The sequence below is a fragment of the Bos taurus genome, chromosome 8, assembly GCF_002263795.3.
Source record: "Bos taurus isolate L1 Dominette 01449 registration number 42190680 breed Hereford chromosome 8, ARS-UCD2.0, whole genome shotgun sequence".
Classification (NCBI taxonomy): Eukaryota; Metazoa; Chordata; class Mammalia; order Artiodactyla; family Bovidae; genus Bos; species Bos taurus.
The window spans coordinates 102,155,037-102,175,418 of NC_037335.1; the positions used below are offsets into that span (position 1 = coordinate 102,155,037).

A 20,382-nucleotide genomic window follows, 5' to 3' on the forward strand; every position below is an offset into this window, starting at 1 on the left:
TAGTTCTTCTGTGTATTCTTGCCACCTCTTCTTAATATCTTCTACTTCTTTTAGGTCCATACCATTTCTGTCCTTTATCGAGCCCATCTTTGCATGAATGTTCCCTTGGTATCTCTAATTTTCTTGAAGAGATCTCTAGTTTGGTGGTTGAATGTAAAGTTGTGCATCCACTTTGGAAAACATTCCAGCAATTCCTCAAAAGGTTACACACAGAGTTACTATATGATCCAGCAATTCCAGTCCTAGATATTTATATAAGAATACTGAAAACATATGCCTCTACAAAAACTTGAACATGAATGTTCATAGTAGCGTTCACAATAGCCAAAAAGTGGAAGGAACCCAAATATCCATCAACTGATGATCAGATTAAAAAATGTGTTATATCCTTACAATGGAATACTTTATCATAAAAAGGAATGAAGTGCTGATTCACACTACAACATGGATAAAGCTTGAAAACATTCTAAGTGAAGATGAGGCACAAAAGGCCCTGTATTCTATGATTCCACTTATATGCAGATTAGGCAAATCCATAGGGAGAGAAAATAGACTGGTGGTTGCCAGGGACTGCAAGGAGGGAAATGGAAAGCCTGTTCATGGGTAGCAGATTTCTTTTGGGTGATAAGTGTTCTGGAATTATATGGTGGTGATGGTTATACAACCTTGTTAATATTTAAAAACCACTGCATTGTAAGCTTTTATTGAAGTATGGTTTATTTACATATTGTATTAGTTTCAGGTATACAGCAGAGAGTCAGTTATACACATCTATTTTTTTCTTATTCTTTTCCCTTATAGGTTACTACACAATACTGAGTGTGGTTACTTGTGCTATACAGTAGGTCCTTATTGGTTATTTATTTTATATATAGTAGTGTGTAGTGTGTATATGTTAATCCCAAACTCTAATTTATCCTTCCCCTTGCATTTTCCCTTGGGACCATAAGTTTGTTTTCTGTATCTGTGAGTCTATTTCTGTCTTGAATATAAGTTCATTTGTATCTTTTTTAGATTCCACATGTAAGCAATATGATATTTGTCTCTTGTCTGTGTTGCTTCACTTGGCATGATTATCCATAGGTTCATTCATGTTGCTGTAAATGGCATTATTTCATTTTTTGAATGGATGAGTAATATTCCATTGCTAAATATACCACATGTGCATTATATACTTAAAAAGATAAATTTTATGATGTATAAATTATCTCAATTTTTAAGGTGGACTCTAAACAGATTCTTTAATTTCATTTAGAAAATTACAAGCCAGTATCACTGATAAACATAGATGCAAAAATCCTCAACAAAATTCTAGTGAACAGAATCCAACAACACATTAAAAAGATCATACATCATTATCCAGTGGGCTTTATCCCAGGATACAAGGATTCTTCACTGTATGCAAATCAATCAATGTGATACACCATATTAACAAATCAAGAGATAAAAACCATATGATCATTTCAACAGGTGCAGAAAAAGCTTTTGACAAAATTCAACACCCATTTATGATAAAAACTCTCCAGAACATAAGCATAGAGGAACATAACATAATAAAGGCCATATATGACAAACCCACAGCAAACATTATCCTCAATGGCAAAAAACTGAAAGCATTTTCTCTAAAATCAGGAAGACAAGGATGCCCATCAGTTCAGTCGCTCAGTTGTGTCTGACTCTTTGCGACCCCATGGAATCTCACTACTATTATTCTAATTTTAGACATTGTCTTACTCTTTGTGTATGACCAAACTTTTAAATCATCAAAAGATTATAAAGATTTTTTCCTTGTATAAATTTCGTTAAAAATGCATAATAGTCATTAAAATTCTTGCTTGCCACTTAAAATTAAAAATTGCTCTGGACACAATTTTAAATTGTAGCATATGATTTAGTGTGTCATTATGCCCACATTTATGTTATTGTTATATCAATAATGATATTCCTCACGAGATTTCCATGAGGAAAAACCCTGTTCTAACTCTCCAGAACCTAGCAATCTCTGACATTCAGCAGATATTAAGTATGTGTGAATAAATCAGTGGATGATTAGTTAAGAGTTACAATTCCAAAGTTTTTTCTAAAGCCATTTAGCACTTCCTGGTCAATAATATAAGATACTAACACAGATGAAAGGAAAGGTGAATGATGAAGATAAAGTCAATTTTCTAAAATTGACCCTATGTTTTGAAAGCATGTTTTTTTTAATTTGTTGGATGTTGGTCTGCAGCCTGCAGGCCTGCAAGCCTGTTGCCCAGCCTCGAGACCAAAGAAAGAGCCTACAGACAGTGATGGAGACATCAGTAGTTTATTGGACAGGGGGATCTTATAGGTCTGAAGCAACACCCGGATGAGGCAGGCAGGCCATGGAAGCAAACTTCACTACTCAGGGGTGTGGCTACCATTTATAGGGGTAATTGATGTCAGGTTGACTCATCAATTACCAAGGAAATCACCAGGAAGGGAAAGTCCCTTGCAGACCTTACAGATTAAGGACCACCAGGAGAGCAGATGTTTCTGCTCTCCTTTAGTTAATTGTTTAACTTATTGCTTCCCTTCAATAAGCTAGCAGGTAGAGCCAGCCTGGCCTAAGGATTCCAACAATCACTAGCTGGGGAACGGGGCAAAGCACTTTCATGTGATTAGTGGGCAGGCAAAGTGGGGATTGGTCAAGCAGGGGATGTCCAAAGAGCAAGAGAACAGCCATCTTGAATGGCCTGACTATACACTCCGTCCCTACATACTCTGCATGACCCTTGCAATGGTGGACCCTTGGTCCACCCCTCTTCTGCTAAATCCTTGAGGTCAGTCTGTAGAGACGCAGTCCAACTGAATACCACAAATACAATACAGATTACCAGCAGCTAACAAGTAGCAAGAGGAAGCCAGATGCTTATCAGGTCAGTTTTTCATGGCCAGAGGAGGACAACAACTGCATCTCACTGTAGACCCAGCAACCAGACTCAGTTCACAGTAAGGCCAACACTGTCACCCAGTTTGCAAACAGATTTCCTCCTCTCAGACTAGAGTGGAAAGATGTTTAATAAGCATATTACAGGGAAGATCATGACCATTAAGCCAAATGCAAGAAGTAACAGCTTTCTGAGAGAGCACCACCCCTGCCTGTGATTTTTGTCCCGGCCTGCAGGACCACACTGCCTGTCCACCTCCAGTCCCCACAGCTGGGGCCAAATCCTGGTTAGGCTGTGTGACAACAGACCACCGGTTAATACAATGGTGCCTTCCTCCCTGAGGGGCCCATATAAACTTTAGTAGTCTCAGGTGGGGCTGATGAGCTCTGTAAACCCCTTTCCAGCCCTATTTCCCACTGGGCAGCAAACCCAGACCTTCTGGAACTTATCTGCCAGTCCCAGGGCCATTTGATAATGTGTTCCCTGGGGGTAGATCCTGTGACAAAGGCAAAAGTTAGTGTCCTGACCCATAGCTGGCTGGTGAAGTGGTTGCAATCCATGTTCACGGGGGTCCAGTATTATTACACACAGCCATTCTAGACCCCAAATAATGTTTTCCTGCATCGCTTGACAACTCAGGTAGCCTTTCATGATGTCTTCCACCTGTTGTAACACATCGTATTCAGCATGTAGCTATTTTCCATCACGTACATCTTTCCTCTGTCCCTTCCCATCAGATCAGATCAGATCAGTCGCTCAGTCGTGTCCGACTCTTTGAGACCCCATGAATTGCAGCACGCCAGGCCTCCCTGTCCATCACCAACTCCTGGAGTTCACTGAGAGTCATGTCCATCAAGTCAGTGATGCCATCCAGCCATCTCATCCTCTGTCATCCCCTTCTCCTCCTGCCCCCAATTCCTCCCAGCATTGGAGTCTTTTCCAATGAGTCAACTCTTCACATGAGGTGGCCAAAGTACTGGAGTTTCAGCTTTAGCATCATTCCTTCCAAAGAAATCCCAGGGCTGATCTCCTACAGAATGGACTGGTTGGATCTCCTTGCAGTCCAAGGGACTCCCAAGAGTCTTCTCCAACACCACAGTTCAAAAGCATCAATTCTTTGGCACTCAGCCTTCTTCACAGTCCAACTCTCACATCCATACATGACCACAGGAAAAACCATAGCCTTGACTAGACGGACCTTTGTTGGCAAAGTAATGTCTCTGCTTTTCAATATGCTATCTAGGTTGGTCATAACTTTCCTTCCAAGGAGTAAGCGTCTTTTAATTTCATGGCTGCAGTCACCATCTGTAGTGATTTTGGAGCCCAGAAAAATAAAGTCTGACACTGTTTCCACTGTTTCCCCATCTATTTCCCATGAAGTGGTGGGACTGGATGCCATGATCTTCGTTTTCTGAATGTTGAGCTTTAAGCCAACTTTTTCACTCTTCACTTTCACTTTCATCAAGAGGCTTTTGAGTTCCTCTTCACTTTCTGCCATAGGGTGGTGTCATTTGCATATCTGAGATTATTGAGATTTCTTCCAGCAATCTTGATTCCAGCTTGTGTTTCTTCCAGTCCAGCGTTTCTCATGATGTACTCTGCATATAAGTTAAATAAACAGGGTGACAATATACAGCCTTGACATACTCCTTTTCCTACTTGGAACCAGTCTGTTGTTCCATGTCCAGTTCTAACTGTTGCTTCCTGACCTGCATACAAATTTCTCAAGAGGCAGATCAGGTGATCTGGTATTCCCATCTCTTTCAGAATTTTCCATAGTTTATTGTGATCCACACAGTCAAAGGCTTTGGCATAGTCAATAAAGCAGAAATAGATATTTTTCTGGAACTCTCTTGCTTTTTCCATGATCCAGCGGACGTTGGCAATTTGATCTCTGGTTGCTCTGCCTTTTCTAAAACCAGCTTGAACAACTGGAAGTTCACAGTTCACGTATTGCTGAAGCCTGGCTTGGAGAATTTTGAACATTACTTTATTAGCGTGTGAGATGAGTGCAATTGTGCGGTAGTTTGAGCATTCTTTGGCATTGCCTTTCTTTGGGATTGGAATGAAAAGTGACCTTTTCCAGTCCTGTGGCCACTGCTGAGTTTTCCAAATTTGCTGGCATATTGAGTGCAGCACTTTCACAGCATCATCTAGGACTAAAAGCCCAAGGGTACTTTTATTATTTTGCTGTTGCCACAGGTCCCCTCCAAACCCTTCCAGGGAATTGGCCATGTCCAATTCATAAGCCTGTCCCTGAGTTAATATTCCCAATGCCCATGCCTGTAGTTGTTTAGGTGTGGTGAGTAGGCAGTATGCATGTATTTTGTAGATATTCCAGGTCCTTATGTTTTGTGTATATTCACCAGCCACCCTCTGTGCAATCAGATGAGCCACGAGCACAGGGCTGCTACTTTTAAACTTGAAAGAGACTGAGGTTAATAATGCACCATCAATATAAGAGAAAGACACCTCTTGTGGTGGTCAGCTGCCACAGGGTCCCATATGCTAGTGGGTGGGATTACCCCCACCACTTTCCCTTCCCCATTCTTATTTCCCAACATCTTGGCACTCATCAGAGTTTCCTCGGCCTCCCAGCTGGTTTGCCAGTTGTTGGGCTGCACCCCAAAGGCCTGCAAGCCTCGTAGCTGCCCAGCCTCAAGACCAAAGAAAGAACCCAGAGATAATGGCAGAGACACCAGTGGTTTGTTGGACAGGGGGATCTCATATGCCTGAAGGAAAGGTCCAGGAGCAACACCCAGAGGAGGCAGGAAGGATGGCAATGGCAGCAAACTTCGCTACTGGGGGCGTGGCTACCATTTATAGGGGGAATTAACATTGGGTTGGCTCATCAGTTACCAGGGAAACCAGCAGTTAGGGCATGTCCCTCATAGCCCCTTGGATTAACAATCATCCCAAGCGCAGAACTTTCCCTCAATATACTAGCACATGGAGCCATTCTGGCTTAAGGATTCGAATAAGCACTAGCTGGGGTAAGTGGCAAAGGGCCTTCATGTGAACAAGCGCTTAAGACTCTCTGCCACCTTTTGTGCTATGGCCTGCCAGGCTTCTCTGTGGGTTTTTTCGGGCAAGAATACTGGAGTGGGTTGCCATTTCCTCCTCCAGGGGATCTTCCTGGCCCAGAGATGGAACTTGCATTTCTTATGTCTCCTGCATTGCTGGTGGATTTTTTACTCGCTGAGGCATTGGGACAGCCCTCATGTGAGTAGGGGCTGAGGGTCAGGGGATGTACAAAGAGCAATAAAACAGCCATTTTGAGTGGCCTGACAATATACTGGACATCTCCAATCATCTTCCAATATTTGTTGTTGTTTTTTAGTAGCTAAGTTATGTCCAACTCTTTGTGACCCCATGGACTGTAGCTGGCCAGGCTCCTCTGTCCATGAGATTTCCTAGGCAAGAATATTGGAGTGGGTTGCCATTTCTTTCCCCAGGGGATCTTCCCGACCCAGAGATCTTCCTGATCCAGGGATCGAATCTGCGTCTCCTGCATCTCCTACATTGCAGGTGGATTCTTTACCACTGAGCCACCAGAGAAGCCCTCTAAAAGATAACTGATTATTATTTTGGGTTTATGTCTGACTGTTCTTTCAGTGTCTTAAAATATTCTTCATCTGGGCTTTAGTCAAATTTGACTTTATTTTAAAGTCAAATAATTATCAACTCTCTGATTATCTTCTTCTCTAACTTTGGGCTTTAATTCCTTTTAATCATGTTTATATTTTTCCCTTATAAAAGTTTGAAGATAGTTTTTCTAGCCTTGGAAGGCAGTGTAGTGTAGTGGTAAGAGCACAATCCCTGAAATTGGATTAGTGCTTGAGTCTAGGCTTTCATGATGACTGATTACATAACCTTAGTCTCTCATACCTTATTTTTCCCATCTGTAAAATGGGAATAATATTAGGACCTACCTCAAGGGTTGTTTTGAGGACTAAATGAGTCAATGTACATAATATATTTTTAAAAGTCTCAATAAATGTTGACTTCTATTAGTAATAGCCTGATGGAGAAGTCAGAAGTTAATTTATGATTTTTCTAGCTGTCGGGCTGTAGGTTTAACACTTCCTTGTTTATTTTCATACTGTGATTAAAGTTTAACATATCAAGCCTATCTTTTATATTAATCTTAATCTCTAGAAGCTTTGTCTCATCATGAGATTTAGTCTTTATTAACCAACTGAGACTGTTCTGGGAAGGGCAGTGAGGATGGCAAAGGGAATTCATTTTCAGACCATTTGAGGACCTGTTAAAAGAATCATGCTTTTTAAACAAGAAGAAAGGAGGACTTTCTTGGTGGTCCAGTGGATAAGAACCCACCTGCCAAGGCAGGGGATACAGGTTCGATCCCTGGTCTGGGAAGATTCCACACGCTGCAGGGCAACTAAGCCTGTGTTCGGCAACTACTGAGCCCGTGTGCGGGAACTACTGAGCCCGTGTGCGGCAACTACTGAGCCCGTGTGCAGCAACTACTGAGCCCGTGTGCAGCAAGTGCTGAAGCCTGTGCACCTGGACCTGAGCTCCACAAGAGAAGCCGCTGCAGTGAGAAGCCTGCCCACCACCAACAGAGAGGAACTCCCAATCGGCATAACTAGAGAAAGTCCGTCCATAACAAGGAAGACTCGGTGCGACCAAAAAAAAAGCAAGGAGACTAAGTGGTAAGGGCAGGAAGGGGCAGAGTACAAGAAGTAAAGTATGTGTAGCACAATGCATTCCCCAATCTACTGAAAAGTCTGCCATACTGATGTGGAGTTGCTTGTTCTTTGTGGTTCCAGAGAAAGATCTGGGGGCCAGTACGCATGTTTGATATAAGGAATGAATTTCTAATAGAGCTTTTCAAAGCCAACTCCATACAAGCCACTGGTTTCTCTCCTGTGGTCTCTTTCAACAATCTCCCAAGTTGTTTATGAGGCCGGGTCCTCCCTACCCCCCGTCTAATTTCACTTGACCCTCCTTCTTGCTCACAGTGGTCCAGCCACATTGGTTTTCATCATTCCCTTCTCTGAACCCCCCACAGGGCCCCTAGAACATGCTTTTTTCTCTGCTTAGGATATTTCCATTCCATGTTATCCAATCAATAACACTTACTCTCCCTTCAAAGGTTAACTCAGCCATCCCATTCTCAAGGAAGTCTTCCTTGAACTTCTTGTTTTGGTCTATTAGATGTCCTCATAACATCATGTACTTTAAACCTGTAATTATATCCACTGTTGCAATTTAATGGTGCTTGTATGAATTTTTTATTAATATCAGAAAGGCCCACGCCTTTTTCTTTTTATCCTCACCTGAATCTTTAGCATGGAGCACAGTGCCTGAGAGATAGGAGGTGCTCAGTCAAGGCTTCTTCACTGACTGGACAAAGAAAGGACTGAACAGCTGGCTAAGCTAAGTGGGAACTGTACTCCTTCCATCAGAAGAATTTTTTTAAGCTGAGGTGATGCGAAACTTAAAGTTTCTTTTAGAATCTGACTCTAATCCCAGGACCCTTGTGTTTAAAAGATTTACACTGCTAAAACAATGGCAGTGAGCTCACTGGATGGAACTGCTCCACCACTGCCACCGTGGGTAGTTGAAAATTGTCACCCTCCAGGCTCCTCCCTCCATGGGATTCTCCAGGCGAGAATACCGGAGTGGGTTGCCATGCTCTCCTCCAGGGGATCTTCCTGACCCAGGAAGGGAACCAGTGTATCTTGTCTCCTGCAATGGCAGGCAGGTTCTTTAACACTAGCGCCACCTAGGAGGCCCATGATGCTGTTTTCTGACCCTTAAAATGTGGACTACGTGGGTCTGAAAACTAAAAGGTGGAAGTAAGTGTGACACCTCTTATCAGCACTTCCAGTGACCCTCTTGGGGAATTTCTGTTTCTCAACCCTGCAGCTTTAGCTCTGCAGGTCTCAGATCAGATCAGATCAGATCAGTCGCTCAGTCGTGTCCAACTCTGCGACCCCATGAATCGAAGCACGCCAGGCCTCCCTGTCTATCACCAACTCCCGGAGTTCACTGAGACTCACGTCCATCGAGTCAGTGATGCCACCCAGCCATCTCATCCTCTGTCGTCCCCTTCTCCTCCTGCCCCAATCCCTCCCAGCATCAGGGTCTTTTCCAATGAATCAACTCTTCGCATGAGGTGGCCAAAGTACTGGAGTTTCAGCTTTAGCATCTAGAAGGGGCCAATACCATCAGGAGACACAGAATCCCATCAAACTTTAAGCTATGGCTGTTGCTCAGGCCCATGTGACAAGAGAACAGCAGGGAAAAAAAAGGAAAGGTAGGGGTAATTAGGGCTGAAGCTACTCAGTGACACAGGAAAGAATATTTGGTGCTCAGGAGTTCCATGGGGTGCCTCTCAGAGTTCCCATGCCCCACGTTAATGATAGTAAATGGACACGTGCAGTGGCCAGACAGAGTAAGACAGCAGATTTAGGCACAAATACCTCAGGAACAATGATCCGGGTCTCCTCACCAGCCTGTTAGACCAGCAAGGGTGGTGAGAGGAATATATAAAGGGATGGGGAGGAGAGAGTATCATTCATGGCCTCTATTTAGCTGTGGCTGTGGGATCTGTAGTTTGTCACACTAACCCATCTCTTGTCAGTTTCCTAGTAAACTAGGTCAGCCAGAATTGTGGAAGTCATTCCCAGCTGGATCTGAGAGATGTGAGAGGTGAGCTGCAGCAAATATTGTAGTGTTTACCCAAATCCCCTCTTCAGAGCCAATGCACCTACCTAACCCCCAGCTGAGTATTAAATACTGCCCGCCCACAGCTGCGTCCACTCACACAATGGGCTGCTTTGCCCAAGCTTCTACACCCTTCCCGGGGATCATCCCCTCAACGAACAACTGGCAACTGAAAGGATACAAAGGTCCAATTCCTTTGCTTCAATTTGGGACAGCTCCAAAGTCCTTATCAGAGTTGTTCAAGCTTCACAGAGCTGGGGTCCATTGCAGCCTCACTGCAGGTCAGCAGCTCCCTATGCCCAGCCCCGCCTTCCTGATTTCCTTACAAGGATACTTCCAAGAACACTCCTTGATAAGCCTTCTGCAAGCAGTTCTCTGTGTCAGAGTCTTTCTCCAGGGAATCCAATAAAACAGTGCCCATCTCCACGAATGAGCAATGAATGATAAGGAGCGATCGTTGACTGATTGGACCCAATAGAGGCAAAATACAGTTGACCCTTGAATAACATGGATTCGAACTGCATGGGTTCGTTCATACCAGGGTTTTTCAGTAGTATATACTACAGTACTATACAATCCGGGGTTGATTGAATCCATGCGTATGGAACCACGTTTAGGGAGGAACAAGTATACAGGGGAAGTGTAGATACGGAGCCAACTGCACAGGTTTCCATTGCACAGAGGGTGGCGTCCCTAACCCCCGTGTTGTTCAAGTGTAAGCTGTACTTCTTTATGAAACGAAGAAAAACACGTGAATTGATTACACCGGGATTCTCTCCAGGCAGAGAGCTGTCTTTGGTTTAGGAAAATATCTTGATAAATTGATTGGTAGAGAGTGGAACTCCATAGCAAGAAGCATGGCCACAAAGTGGAATGATTACACTGCTCTGCTGCAGAGGCTTCCCAAGTGGTCCAGTGGTTAAGAATTCGCCTTGCAATGCAGGGAACATGGGTTTGATTCTTGGTCAGGGAACCTAGACCCCACATGCCCCGGAGAAACTAATCCTGAGCACTGCAACTACTGAGCCTGTGCACCACAGTTAGAGAATCCCGCACTGCCACGAAGATCCGTGTGCCACACCAAGACCTGAAGCAGCTAAATAACATTCGATGCAGGGTACAGGAAGCCTGGGGCTGGTGCGCTGGGATGGCCCAGAGGGACGGTATGGGGAGGGAGGTGGGAGGGGGGTTCAGGATGGGGAACACGTGTACACCCGTGGCGGATGCATGTTGATGTATGGCAAAACCAATACAATATTGTAAAGTAAAAAAAAAATTACAATAATAAAAAATAAAAAAGAGAAACAATCCAAAATAAATCAATAAAAATAAATAAATAAATAAATTGCTCTGCTGCAATAAAGAATGAAATTTGTTTGGAGAGGGTGGAAAAGAAGGGATAGAGAGAGGTATATGATCAGATGGGGAGTTCTGCGTAGCTGGTAGTTAATGGATATTTTTAAGAAGGGAGAGAGATCTCAAGTTCAACTGAGATGTCAAGTGAGGTTGTTTCCATTACTAACTTACTCCAAATTTTGAAGACAATATAAAACACTTAAACTGTTTATGTAAATGGGAATTCTGTGATAACTGTAGAAGGAGTTGAACAGAGAACAGTAGCCCATGAGGAGGCTGGAGCATGGAAGCTGAGTGACCATGAGAATGTACCCTCTGGGAACTTGTAGGAAATGTTGAAAAGCTTTAGACTCCATAGACTCCATGGACTCCCCAGGTGACACTAGCAATAAAGAATTTGCCTGCCAATGCAGGAGACGTGAGACTCAGGTTCAACCCCTGGATGGGAAGATCTGGAGAAGGAAATGACAACCCACTTTAGCATTTTTGCTTGGAAAATCCCATGGACAGAGGAGCCTGGCAGGCTACAGTTCATGGAGTTGCCAAGAGTCAGACATCACTGAAGCGGCTTAGCACATACTCATCCTAGACTCTAGAAGAGGGGGGTTCAAGCCAGTGTTCTGTAGAACTTAAAGGGCTAGAAGCACCACCTAATAAGATCTGGGTTACATTCAAGCGGAACTGACCCACTAGCAAAGTTTAAAAATACAAGTTGGACGTTTCTGGAATTGAAGTAGGAATTCTTAGAAAGAGACTGATGGGTATCTATGGCAAAATTTTGCATCACCTGAGGATATCAGATCAAAACCGGGGATCTAAAGGTTGAAAGGTCGGTGAGCCCAGGTCTGGGTAGGGGAGCCAATATTTCTTTGGTGATTTCCGAGGCCAGAATTACATCCTGGGAGAAAACTCAAATACCAAACCACCAAAAAGCTGATAGGAATCAGGAATAAGAAGTTCTTTTCCCCCCATGGCTATGCCTCATTATCATACAAACACTCTGTTCTCTGCTTCTGATTTGAGAGCAACTGCCTCCCAGCTATTCACTGCTGAAAACCTCGTGGGAGGAAATCGCAGCTCTGAAAAGTCCCTGGAGAGTAACCTGCTAAGGGGGATGTATTGGACTCTAAAGTTGAAGCTGCCAGAGGAGACAGAGAACTTTTCTGGTTCACCGAAGAAGGGAGAGCAGGGACAAGCCCTCAAAGTTACACCTTTAGGCTTTCTCCTGCTCTGGGGTCATAAATAACATGGTCTCACACACTGAGGATAGACCTCACCATGTCCATAGCACTCTCGAGAGTGTGCTATGCCTGTGAGGAGCTCTCGTGTGAAGCTTCAGCTAACCATGGATGGAGGGTGCGTTTACCCATGGCCAGCTGCCCTCCACGTATTCATGTTGGAGTAGCTCCGGAGGAGGACTTGCAGTGGCATCTTCCTTCCGGGCGAGCCTCCACCCCACCTATGCTCTGTAAAGACGTTTATGACACTGCTGTTATTCTCACTCTTCAAGCAGAAATCTGCTTGGTGTTTGGTTTTTGAAATAATGTGGTAATTGAAATATGTTTACGAAATGACAAGCAAAGTCCAAGTATACTTGGGAAGAACACCATAGGATTAAAAAGTCTAATTTTGTCATGTAAATTGTGTAAACACAAAACGTTATGATGATGCTATATTTAAGAAGACAATCAATAACCTCAGATGTGCAGATGACACCACCCTTATGGCAGAAAGTGAAGAGGAACTAAAAAGCCTCTTGATGAAAGTGAAAGAGGAGAATAAAAAAGGTGGCTTAAAGCTCAACATTCAGAAAACAAAGATCATGGCATCTGGTCCCATCACTTCATGGGAAATAGATGGGGAAACAGTGGAAATAGTGTCAGACTTTATTTTTGGGGGCTCCAAAATCACTGCAGATGGTGATTGCAGCCATGAAATTAAAAGACGCTTACTCCTTGGAAGAAAAGTTATGACCAACGTAGATAGCATATTCAAAAGCAGAGACATTCCTTTGCCAACAAAGGTCCGTCTAGTCAAGGCTTTGGTTTTTCCTGTGGTCATGTATGGATGTGAGAGTTGGACAGTGAAGAAAGCTGAGTGCTGAATTGATGCTTTTGAACTGTGGTGTTGGAGAAGACTCTTGAGAGTCCCTTGGACTGCAAGGAGATCCAACCAGTCCATTCTGAAGGAGATCAGCCCTGGGATTTCTTTGGAAGGAATGATGCTAAAGCTGAAACTCCAGTACTTTGGCCACCTCATGCGAAGAGTTGACTCATTGGAAAAGACTCTGATGCTGGGAGGGATCGGGGGCAGGAGGAGAAGGGGACAACAGAGGATGAGATGGCTGGATGGCATCACTGACTCGATGGACGTGAGTTTGAGTGAACTCTGGGAGTTGGTGATGGACAGGGAGGCCTGGCATGCTGCAATTCATGGGGTCACAAAGAGTCGGACATGACTGAGCGACTGAACTGAACTGAACTGAACCCTTAGGTAACCAGCATGGCTTCCTCGGTTGGTATATACAAATACCTTCATCCTTTCCTTCCTTCAGTGAACACTTATTGAACATCTGCTTGTGCAAGGCACTTGCAGTGTTAGGGAGACTGCCAGACCATCCTCACTTTTGACAGCAAGGGAAAATTCGGGGGTGGGGGTTCTCAAGTCCACCCTTGGGTTTGATAATTCACTCAAAAGACTTGCAGAATTCACTGAAAGCTGTAACACTCACAATTATGCTTTGTTACAGTGAAAGAACACAAATTAAAATTAGCCCAAAGAAGAGATGCACAGGGCAGAGTCCAGGAAGTTTCCAAGAGTAGAACCTGCAACAGTCCTCTCCCAGTGGAGTCACGGGTAGACTACTCTCCTGGCAAAGATGTGTGCCAGTGTGCTTGGAGTAGGGCCAGCTGGAGAGGCTCATCTGGGACTTGGTATCCAGAGACTTTACTGGAGCAACCATGCAGACATGGTTGACAGCACATGTGGCTGACCTATAATTTCTAGCCCCTCTGAAGGCTAATACTGCATAGCCCAAAACCCCTATCATACACAACACTGTCAAATGACCTTGGGTGGCCCAAGGCCCCTAGGTAAATGATAGGGTCCTCAGGGGGTCTCATTGGTAAGATGGCTCTTTATGTCAGCCTCGCAAACAAAGAATAAATCACAGTGATCTGTGAGACTGACCAAATTGCCCAAATGCCATCCTGTTATCTCACTGGTGCCTATCTTCTCAAAGCTTTGAGACCACCAGATTCCAGACCTCCGGCTACGTGACCATCCCTTCAGAGAATTTGTCATCGGTGGGGTATAAGAAGGACTCTGTCAGAAAGGGAGAACGCTGGTTCTCCTTAAGGGCCACCCTCTCTTTTCACTCTGATAAATTTCCCTTTTCTTGCCTGACTGCCCAGCTCACTTTCTTTTTCTCTGCACTCATCTTACAGTAAACAAAGACACTCTTCTCTGGTAGGATATTATAAACGAGATCACCTGGAGATCACCTTCCAGTCACTAAGGGCAAAGGCCAGAATTCTCTTTGGGCAAGGTTAATTCTTTACTAACACAAGAGTGTTCTAGACTCTGAGGATATAGCAGCAATGAAAGCAGAGTCAGTGGTCCTTGAGGTGGCTGAACCTAGAGCCTGTTATACGGAATGAAGTAAGTCAGAAAGAGAAAAACAAATATTGTATATTAATGCACACATATGGAATCTAGAAAAATGGTACCGAGGAACCTGTTTGCAGGGAAAGGTTGGAGATGCGGATGTAGAGGAAGGACTTATGGGTGCAGCGGGGAAGGAGAGGGGGCATCAAATGGAGAGAGTAGATTGACATATACTCTACCATGTATAAAATAGACGGCTAGTGGGCAGCTGCCGCATAACAGAGGAAGCCTCGCCTGGAGGGGTGGGACAGGAAGCGGGAGGGATGCTCCAGAGGGATATATGTATAGAATTATGACTCATTCATGCTGTTGTACAGCAGAAACCAACACAAGATTGTTAAGCATTTATACTCCAATTTATAAAAAACAGAAACAAACAAAAAACATCAAGTCTCTACCCTCCTGGATTCCATGATCACATTTAGAAGACTGCCCACAGTTGCATGCTCCAAGCCCCTACTGGTTTATTAGTCTGAAGCACGTTATTTTCCTAGAAACAGCTCCCTAAATAGTCCCAGACATTTTCAGGGATCCTTGCAAATATAGCCCACTTATATTAGAATCACTTATCCTCTTGGAATCCTGAGAAAGGAAGGTAGAGGAGAGATGTTTTTCTTACAGGACACCTGTCAGTTGGGTCTCTAGTTCGTTTTGTACTTGAGCTTGCTCCTTTTCATGGTCAAATCCTGAAAATCATATTCTGTGCTTGAAATGACTGCTCATTCCAAACTCTAGGCTTGTCGCTCTCACCTGGTCTGTTCTGCCAGGCTTCTCTATCTGTGGTTGCTCCATCGTCCCAGTTTGGCCTCCTTCAGAGATCCAGTACATCTTCTGATGGGTCTGAACACCCACTCTCTGCTGTTGGGGATCCAGAGAGATGCAGAAGCCAGTTTGGGCTAAGAAAGCCAAAGCTGCCTTGGAACAGTCAGCATTTGGACAATAACCACCTTCTCTCCAAAAGGCAGGGCAAAGCTCACACATTCTCAGAAATGGTTACAGAAAATGTCGGCCAGGAGTATCAAGAATCCTGCCCAAGTGGATGGCCTTCCAGGGGAGATTCTGTGATGTGCTATAGGAAGATAAGAGGATCTGCCTTAAACAGAGTCAAGTCCAGAGAACACAAAGTCACCTTAGGATAGTATCAGCCAAGTGTGAACTTTTCCACTCCTGCCTGCTCCTTGCCCCTCCCTGTGCTCCTCAGAGAGCCAGAAACTGCCCCGAGGAATCTGAGAGAGGAGAAGAGGGGGAAAGGAGGACACGTTCTCTTGTAGCCTGCAGTGGACTTGGCCCTGGGAGAAGGGTGAAGGCCTATCTTTGAAATAAACAGAAACGTCAATAAATATTTTGAAGTGGACATTCTAGTTGCAGCATTAAGACTCTGTTTGTAACTTGAAGGAACCCCTGGCATATAAAGGGGTGGTTGATTAGACGACCCTCTATTGATGAGGACACTGTACAGGCAGAAGAGGCAGAGAGACTGTTCTCATTCTCCTCCTTGTGGCAACAGTTTGACCTCATTCTCCCTCACCTGCAGCCTCCCTTGCCCCTCACATGTTTTTGAGATCTTAGAGCAGAGGGCTCATCCTGATCAGCCATGAGTACCCCACAAGCCTTACCTGTTTCCAGCTCAGACCGTGTTTCCCAAGAACCTACTTTATTTGGGAGGAGTAGGTACTTAAAGTAGAAAATACATGTTTATTACCTATCATTTAAGCTCTCCTCATACAAGGTCATAGAAAAATTTCTTGGTGTTTTGATGACTCTAGATGTTGTTCACATATTAATAGTTAAAATGGCATATAATTGAGCATCTCACAGTGTGTTACTACTATCCATTACAAATTCTAGTACTCATTTTCCAATTATTTGAAAAGAACAATTTTTGTATTCATGCTTTGACAGGTTAATTAGTATAAAAGGTTTTTAGTTTAAAAATATGATCTGAGACTCAACAGAAAGTACTCAAGTTCAGCATCTGTATGTATGAGTTCCTTATCTTTCTTATTTGCTTACACCTAATCAAAATCTTTATGGATTCTGGCTTTATGGATTCTGGATTATTACTTGATAAATAAAGGCCAGAGATATATTAGTTTAGCTATTGAGTCAAATTAAAGTATAACACTTCTGTGTAATGAATAATCCTCTTCAGTTCAGTTCAGTTCAGTTTAGTCGCTCAGTCGTGTCTGACTCTTTGCGACCCCATGAATTGCAGCATGCCAGGCCTCCCTGTCCATCACCAACTCCCAGAGTTCACTGAGACTCACGTCCATCGAGTCAGTGATGCCATCCAGCCATCTCATCCTCTGTTGTCCCCTTCTCCTCTTGCCCCCAATCCCTCCCAGCATCAGAGTCTTTCCCAATGAGTCAACTCTTCGCATGAGGTGGCCAAAGTACTGGAGTTTCAGCTTTAGCATCATTCCTTCCAAAGAACAGCCAGGACTGATCTCCTTTAGAATGGACTGGTTGGTAACACCATATACAAAAATAAACTCAAAATGGATTAAAGATCTCAACGTAAGGCCAGAAACTATAAAACTCCTAGAGGAGAACATAGGCAAAACACTCTCTGACATACATCACAGCAGGATCCTCTATGACCCACCTCCCAGAATATTGGAAATAAAAGCAAAAATAAACAAATGGGACCTAATTAAACTTAAAAGCTTCTGCACATCAAAGGAAACTATTAGCAAGGTGAAAAGACAGCCTTCAGAATGGGAGAAAATAATAGCAAATGAAGCAACCGACAAACAACTAATCTCAAAAATATACAAGCAACTCCTACAGCTCAACTCCAGAAAAATAAATGACCCAATCAAAAAATGGGCCAAAGATCTAAATAGACATTTCTCCAAAGAAGACATACAGATGGCTAACAAACACATGAAAAGATGCTCAACATCACTCATTATCAGAGAAATGCAACTCAAAACCACTATGAGGTACCATTTCACACCAGTCAGAATGGCTGCGATCCAAAAGTCTACAAATAATAAATGCTGGAGAGGGTGTGGAGAAAAGGGAACCCTCTTACACTGTTGGTGGGAATGCAAACTAGTACAGCCACTATGGAGAACAGTGTGGAGATTCCTTTAAAAACTGGAAATAGAACTGCCTTACGATCCAGCAATCCCACTGCTGGGCATACACACTGAGGAAACCAGAAGGGAAAGAGACACATGTACCCCAATGTTCATCGCAGCACTGTTTATAATAGCCAGGACATGGAAGCAACCTAGATGTCCATCAGCAGATGAATGGATAAGAAAGCAGTGGTACATATACACAATGGAGTATTACTCAGCCATTAAAAAGAATACATTCGAATCAGTTCTAATGAGGTGGATGAAACTGGAGCCTATTATACAGAGTGAAGTAAGCCAGAAGAAAAAACACCAATACAGTATACTAACGCATATATATGGAATTTAGAAAGATGGTAACGATAACCCTGTATACGAGACAGCAAAAGAGACACTGACGTATAGAACAGTCTTATGGACTTTGTGGGAGAGGGAGAGGGTGGGAAGATTTGGGAGAATGGCATTGAAACATGTGAAACGTCATGTATGAAACGAGATGCCAGTCCAGGTTCAATGCACGATACTGGATGCTTGGGGCTAGTGCACTGGGACGACCCAGAGGGATGGTATGGGGAGGGAGGAGGGAGGAGGGTTCAGGATGGGGAACACATGTATACCTGTGGTGGATTCATTTTGATATTTGGCAAAACTAATACAATTATGTAAAGTTTAAAAATAAAATAAAATTAATTAAAAATAAATAAATAAATATCTATACTGGTAAAAAAAAAAAAAAAATAGAATGGACTGGTTGGATATCCTTGCAGTCCAAGGGACTCTCAAGAGTCTTCTCCAACACCACAGTTCAAAAGCATCAATTCTTCGGTGCTCAGCCTTCTTCACAGTCCAACTCTTACATCCTTACATGACCACTGGAAAAACCATAGCCTTGACTAGATTGACCTTTGTTGGCAAAGTAATGTCTCTGCTTTTCAATATGCTATCTAGGTTGGTCATAACTTTTCTTTCAAGGAGTAAGCGTCTTTTAATTTCATGGCTGCAATCACCATCTGTAATGATTTTGGAGCCCCCAAAAAATAAAGTCTGACACTGTTTCCCCATCTACTTCCCATGAAGCGATGGGACCAGATGCCATGATCTTTGTTTTCTGAATGTTGAGCTTTAAGCCAACTTTTTCACTCTCCTCTTTCATTTTCATCAAGAGGCTTTTTAGTTCCTCTTCACTTTCTGCCATAAGGGTGGTGTCATCTGCACATCTGAAGTTATTGATATTTCTCTTGCAATCTTGATTCCAGCTTGTTTTACAATCTGCCTTCCCCTCCCCTCAGACTGTGCCTTTGGTATTTGGAAAAATGACTGTTGAGTGTATCTGATTTCCTTTGAGAAACTACTAAATGACTTATGTTTCTGTCAAAAACAATGGCCACTTGGGGAAGTCTCCAAACAAAGAGGCATTCCAGGTCAACAGAGCTAGATTGTTTTATAAAATAGAAAGTTGGCCCAGGTTGACTGTGGTAGGAGGAACACCTGTCCATGGTGTGAAACATATTTGCATATTGGGATCCAATTTGATTTAGAAAAGCGATACTATGAAATGTTTTAAACAGCTTTATGCTACATGTTGTGCTGAAGGGTGGTCTGATGCTTGAGCTGCAGCACCTTTATAATAGCTTTTAAGTGAAATGAAGTAAACTCCCTGTGTGAAGACTCAATCGAAAAACTGTGAGCAATCTGATTCAGTTGTAGAATCATGTACTACACTGTTTCTACAGAGACATCTAAAGGGAGTATAAAAAGCAAGTGGATAGTTAAATAGACACTTTAAAAGGGAAGCACAGTCTTCTTGCCCCAGGCCTCCCGAAGGTGGGGTAAATTCACAGCTGGATCATCGCTGTCGAAGGGCATAAGCTGATCCTTTTGCTTTCTCACCTGGACTCTGGCATTGGGTTAGTGATGGCCTCCTTGACTCCATAGCCTCCTCCACAGTGTTCATAGAAGTTCTGATCACTGTAGTCCCTTGCCTAAAACTCTTCCTCTGTCCCTGCTTTCTGCAGGAGAGAAGACCTCAAGTCCTTAGCATCAAGACCCTTTGTGGCTCAGCCTCAATCCCCTTTTCCAACTTCATCACTGCCGCTTCCCCATAGACCCTCTTTAGTTTCTCAGCTCAGAGAGAAAGTAACTTACTGGACATCACGTTGAAATCAGTTTTTTCTTTTTTTGGCCATGCTGCCTGTCTTGTGGGATCTTAGTTCCCCAATCAGGGATGAAACTCAGGCCCCGGAAGTGAAAGTGCCAGAATTCTAACCACTGGACCGCCAGGGAATTTCCTGAAATCAAAGTTTGGTGGGGCCTTAAGCTTATGTAATTTGGGAAACCTCCTTAACCAAATTCTAAATTACCCAAATAAAACTAAACATTGAAGAAAGGGAATGAGAAAATAAATCACAACAAAACACAAATTCCACAAAGCTAAAATATAACTTAAATATCACAAAATTCAGAATTATTTTTCTGAATTTTACTTAATATTTCTATTAATTAGCTGTCTGACACCATTCTGTAATACTCTTTTCCCACTTCAGGTCTTTTTCATACTCTTTTGACATGACAATAATTTTTTAGTCAATACTTTAGAGAAGTTTCTTGTTTCTTTCAACTTTTCACCTCATTGGTAATACAACTTTCTGGGATTTTTTGTCACATAT

At 43.2% G+C, this 20,382-nt stretch overlaps 1 protein-coding gene across 2 annotated transcripts in view; it reads right to left on the minus strand.

Moving 5' to 3' along the window:
• The window catches only part of SLC46A2 (solute carrier family 46 member 2), an 84,014-nt gene that overhangs the window by 37,137 nt on the left and 26,495 nt on the right, over positions 1-20,382 (minus strand). The window lies entirely within an intron of this gene.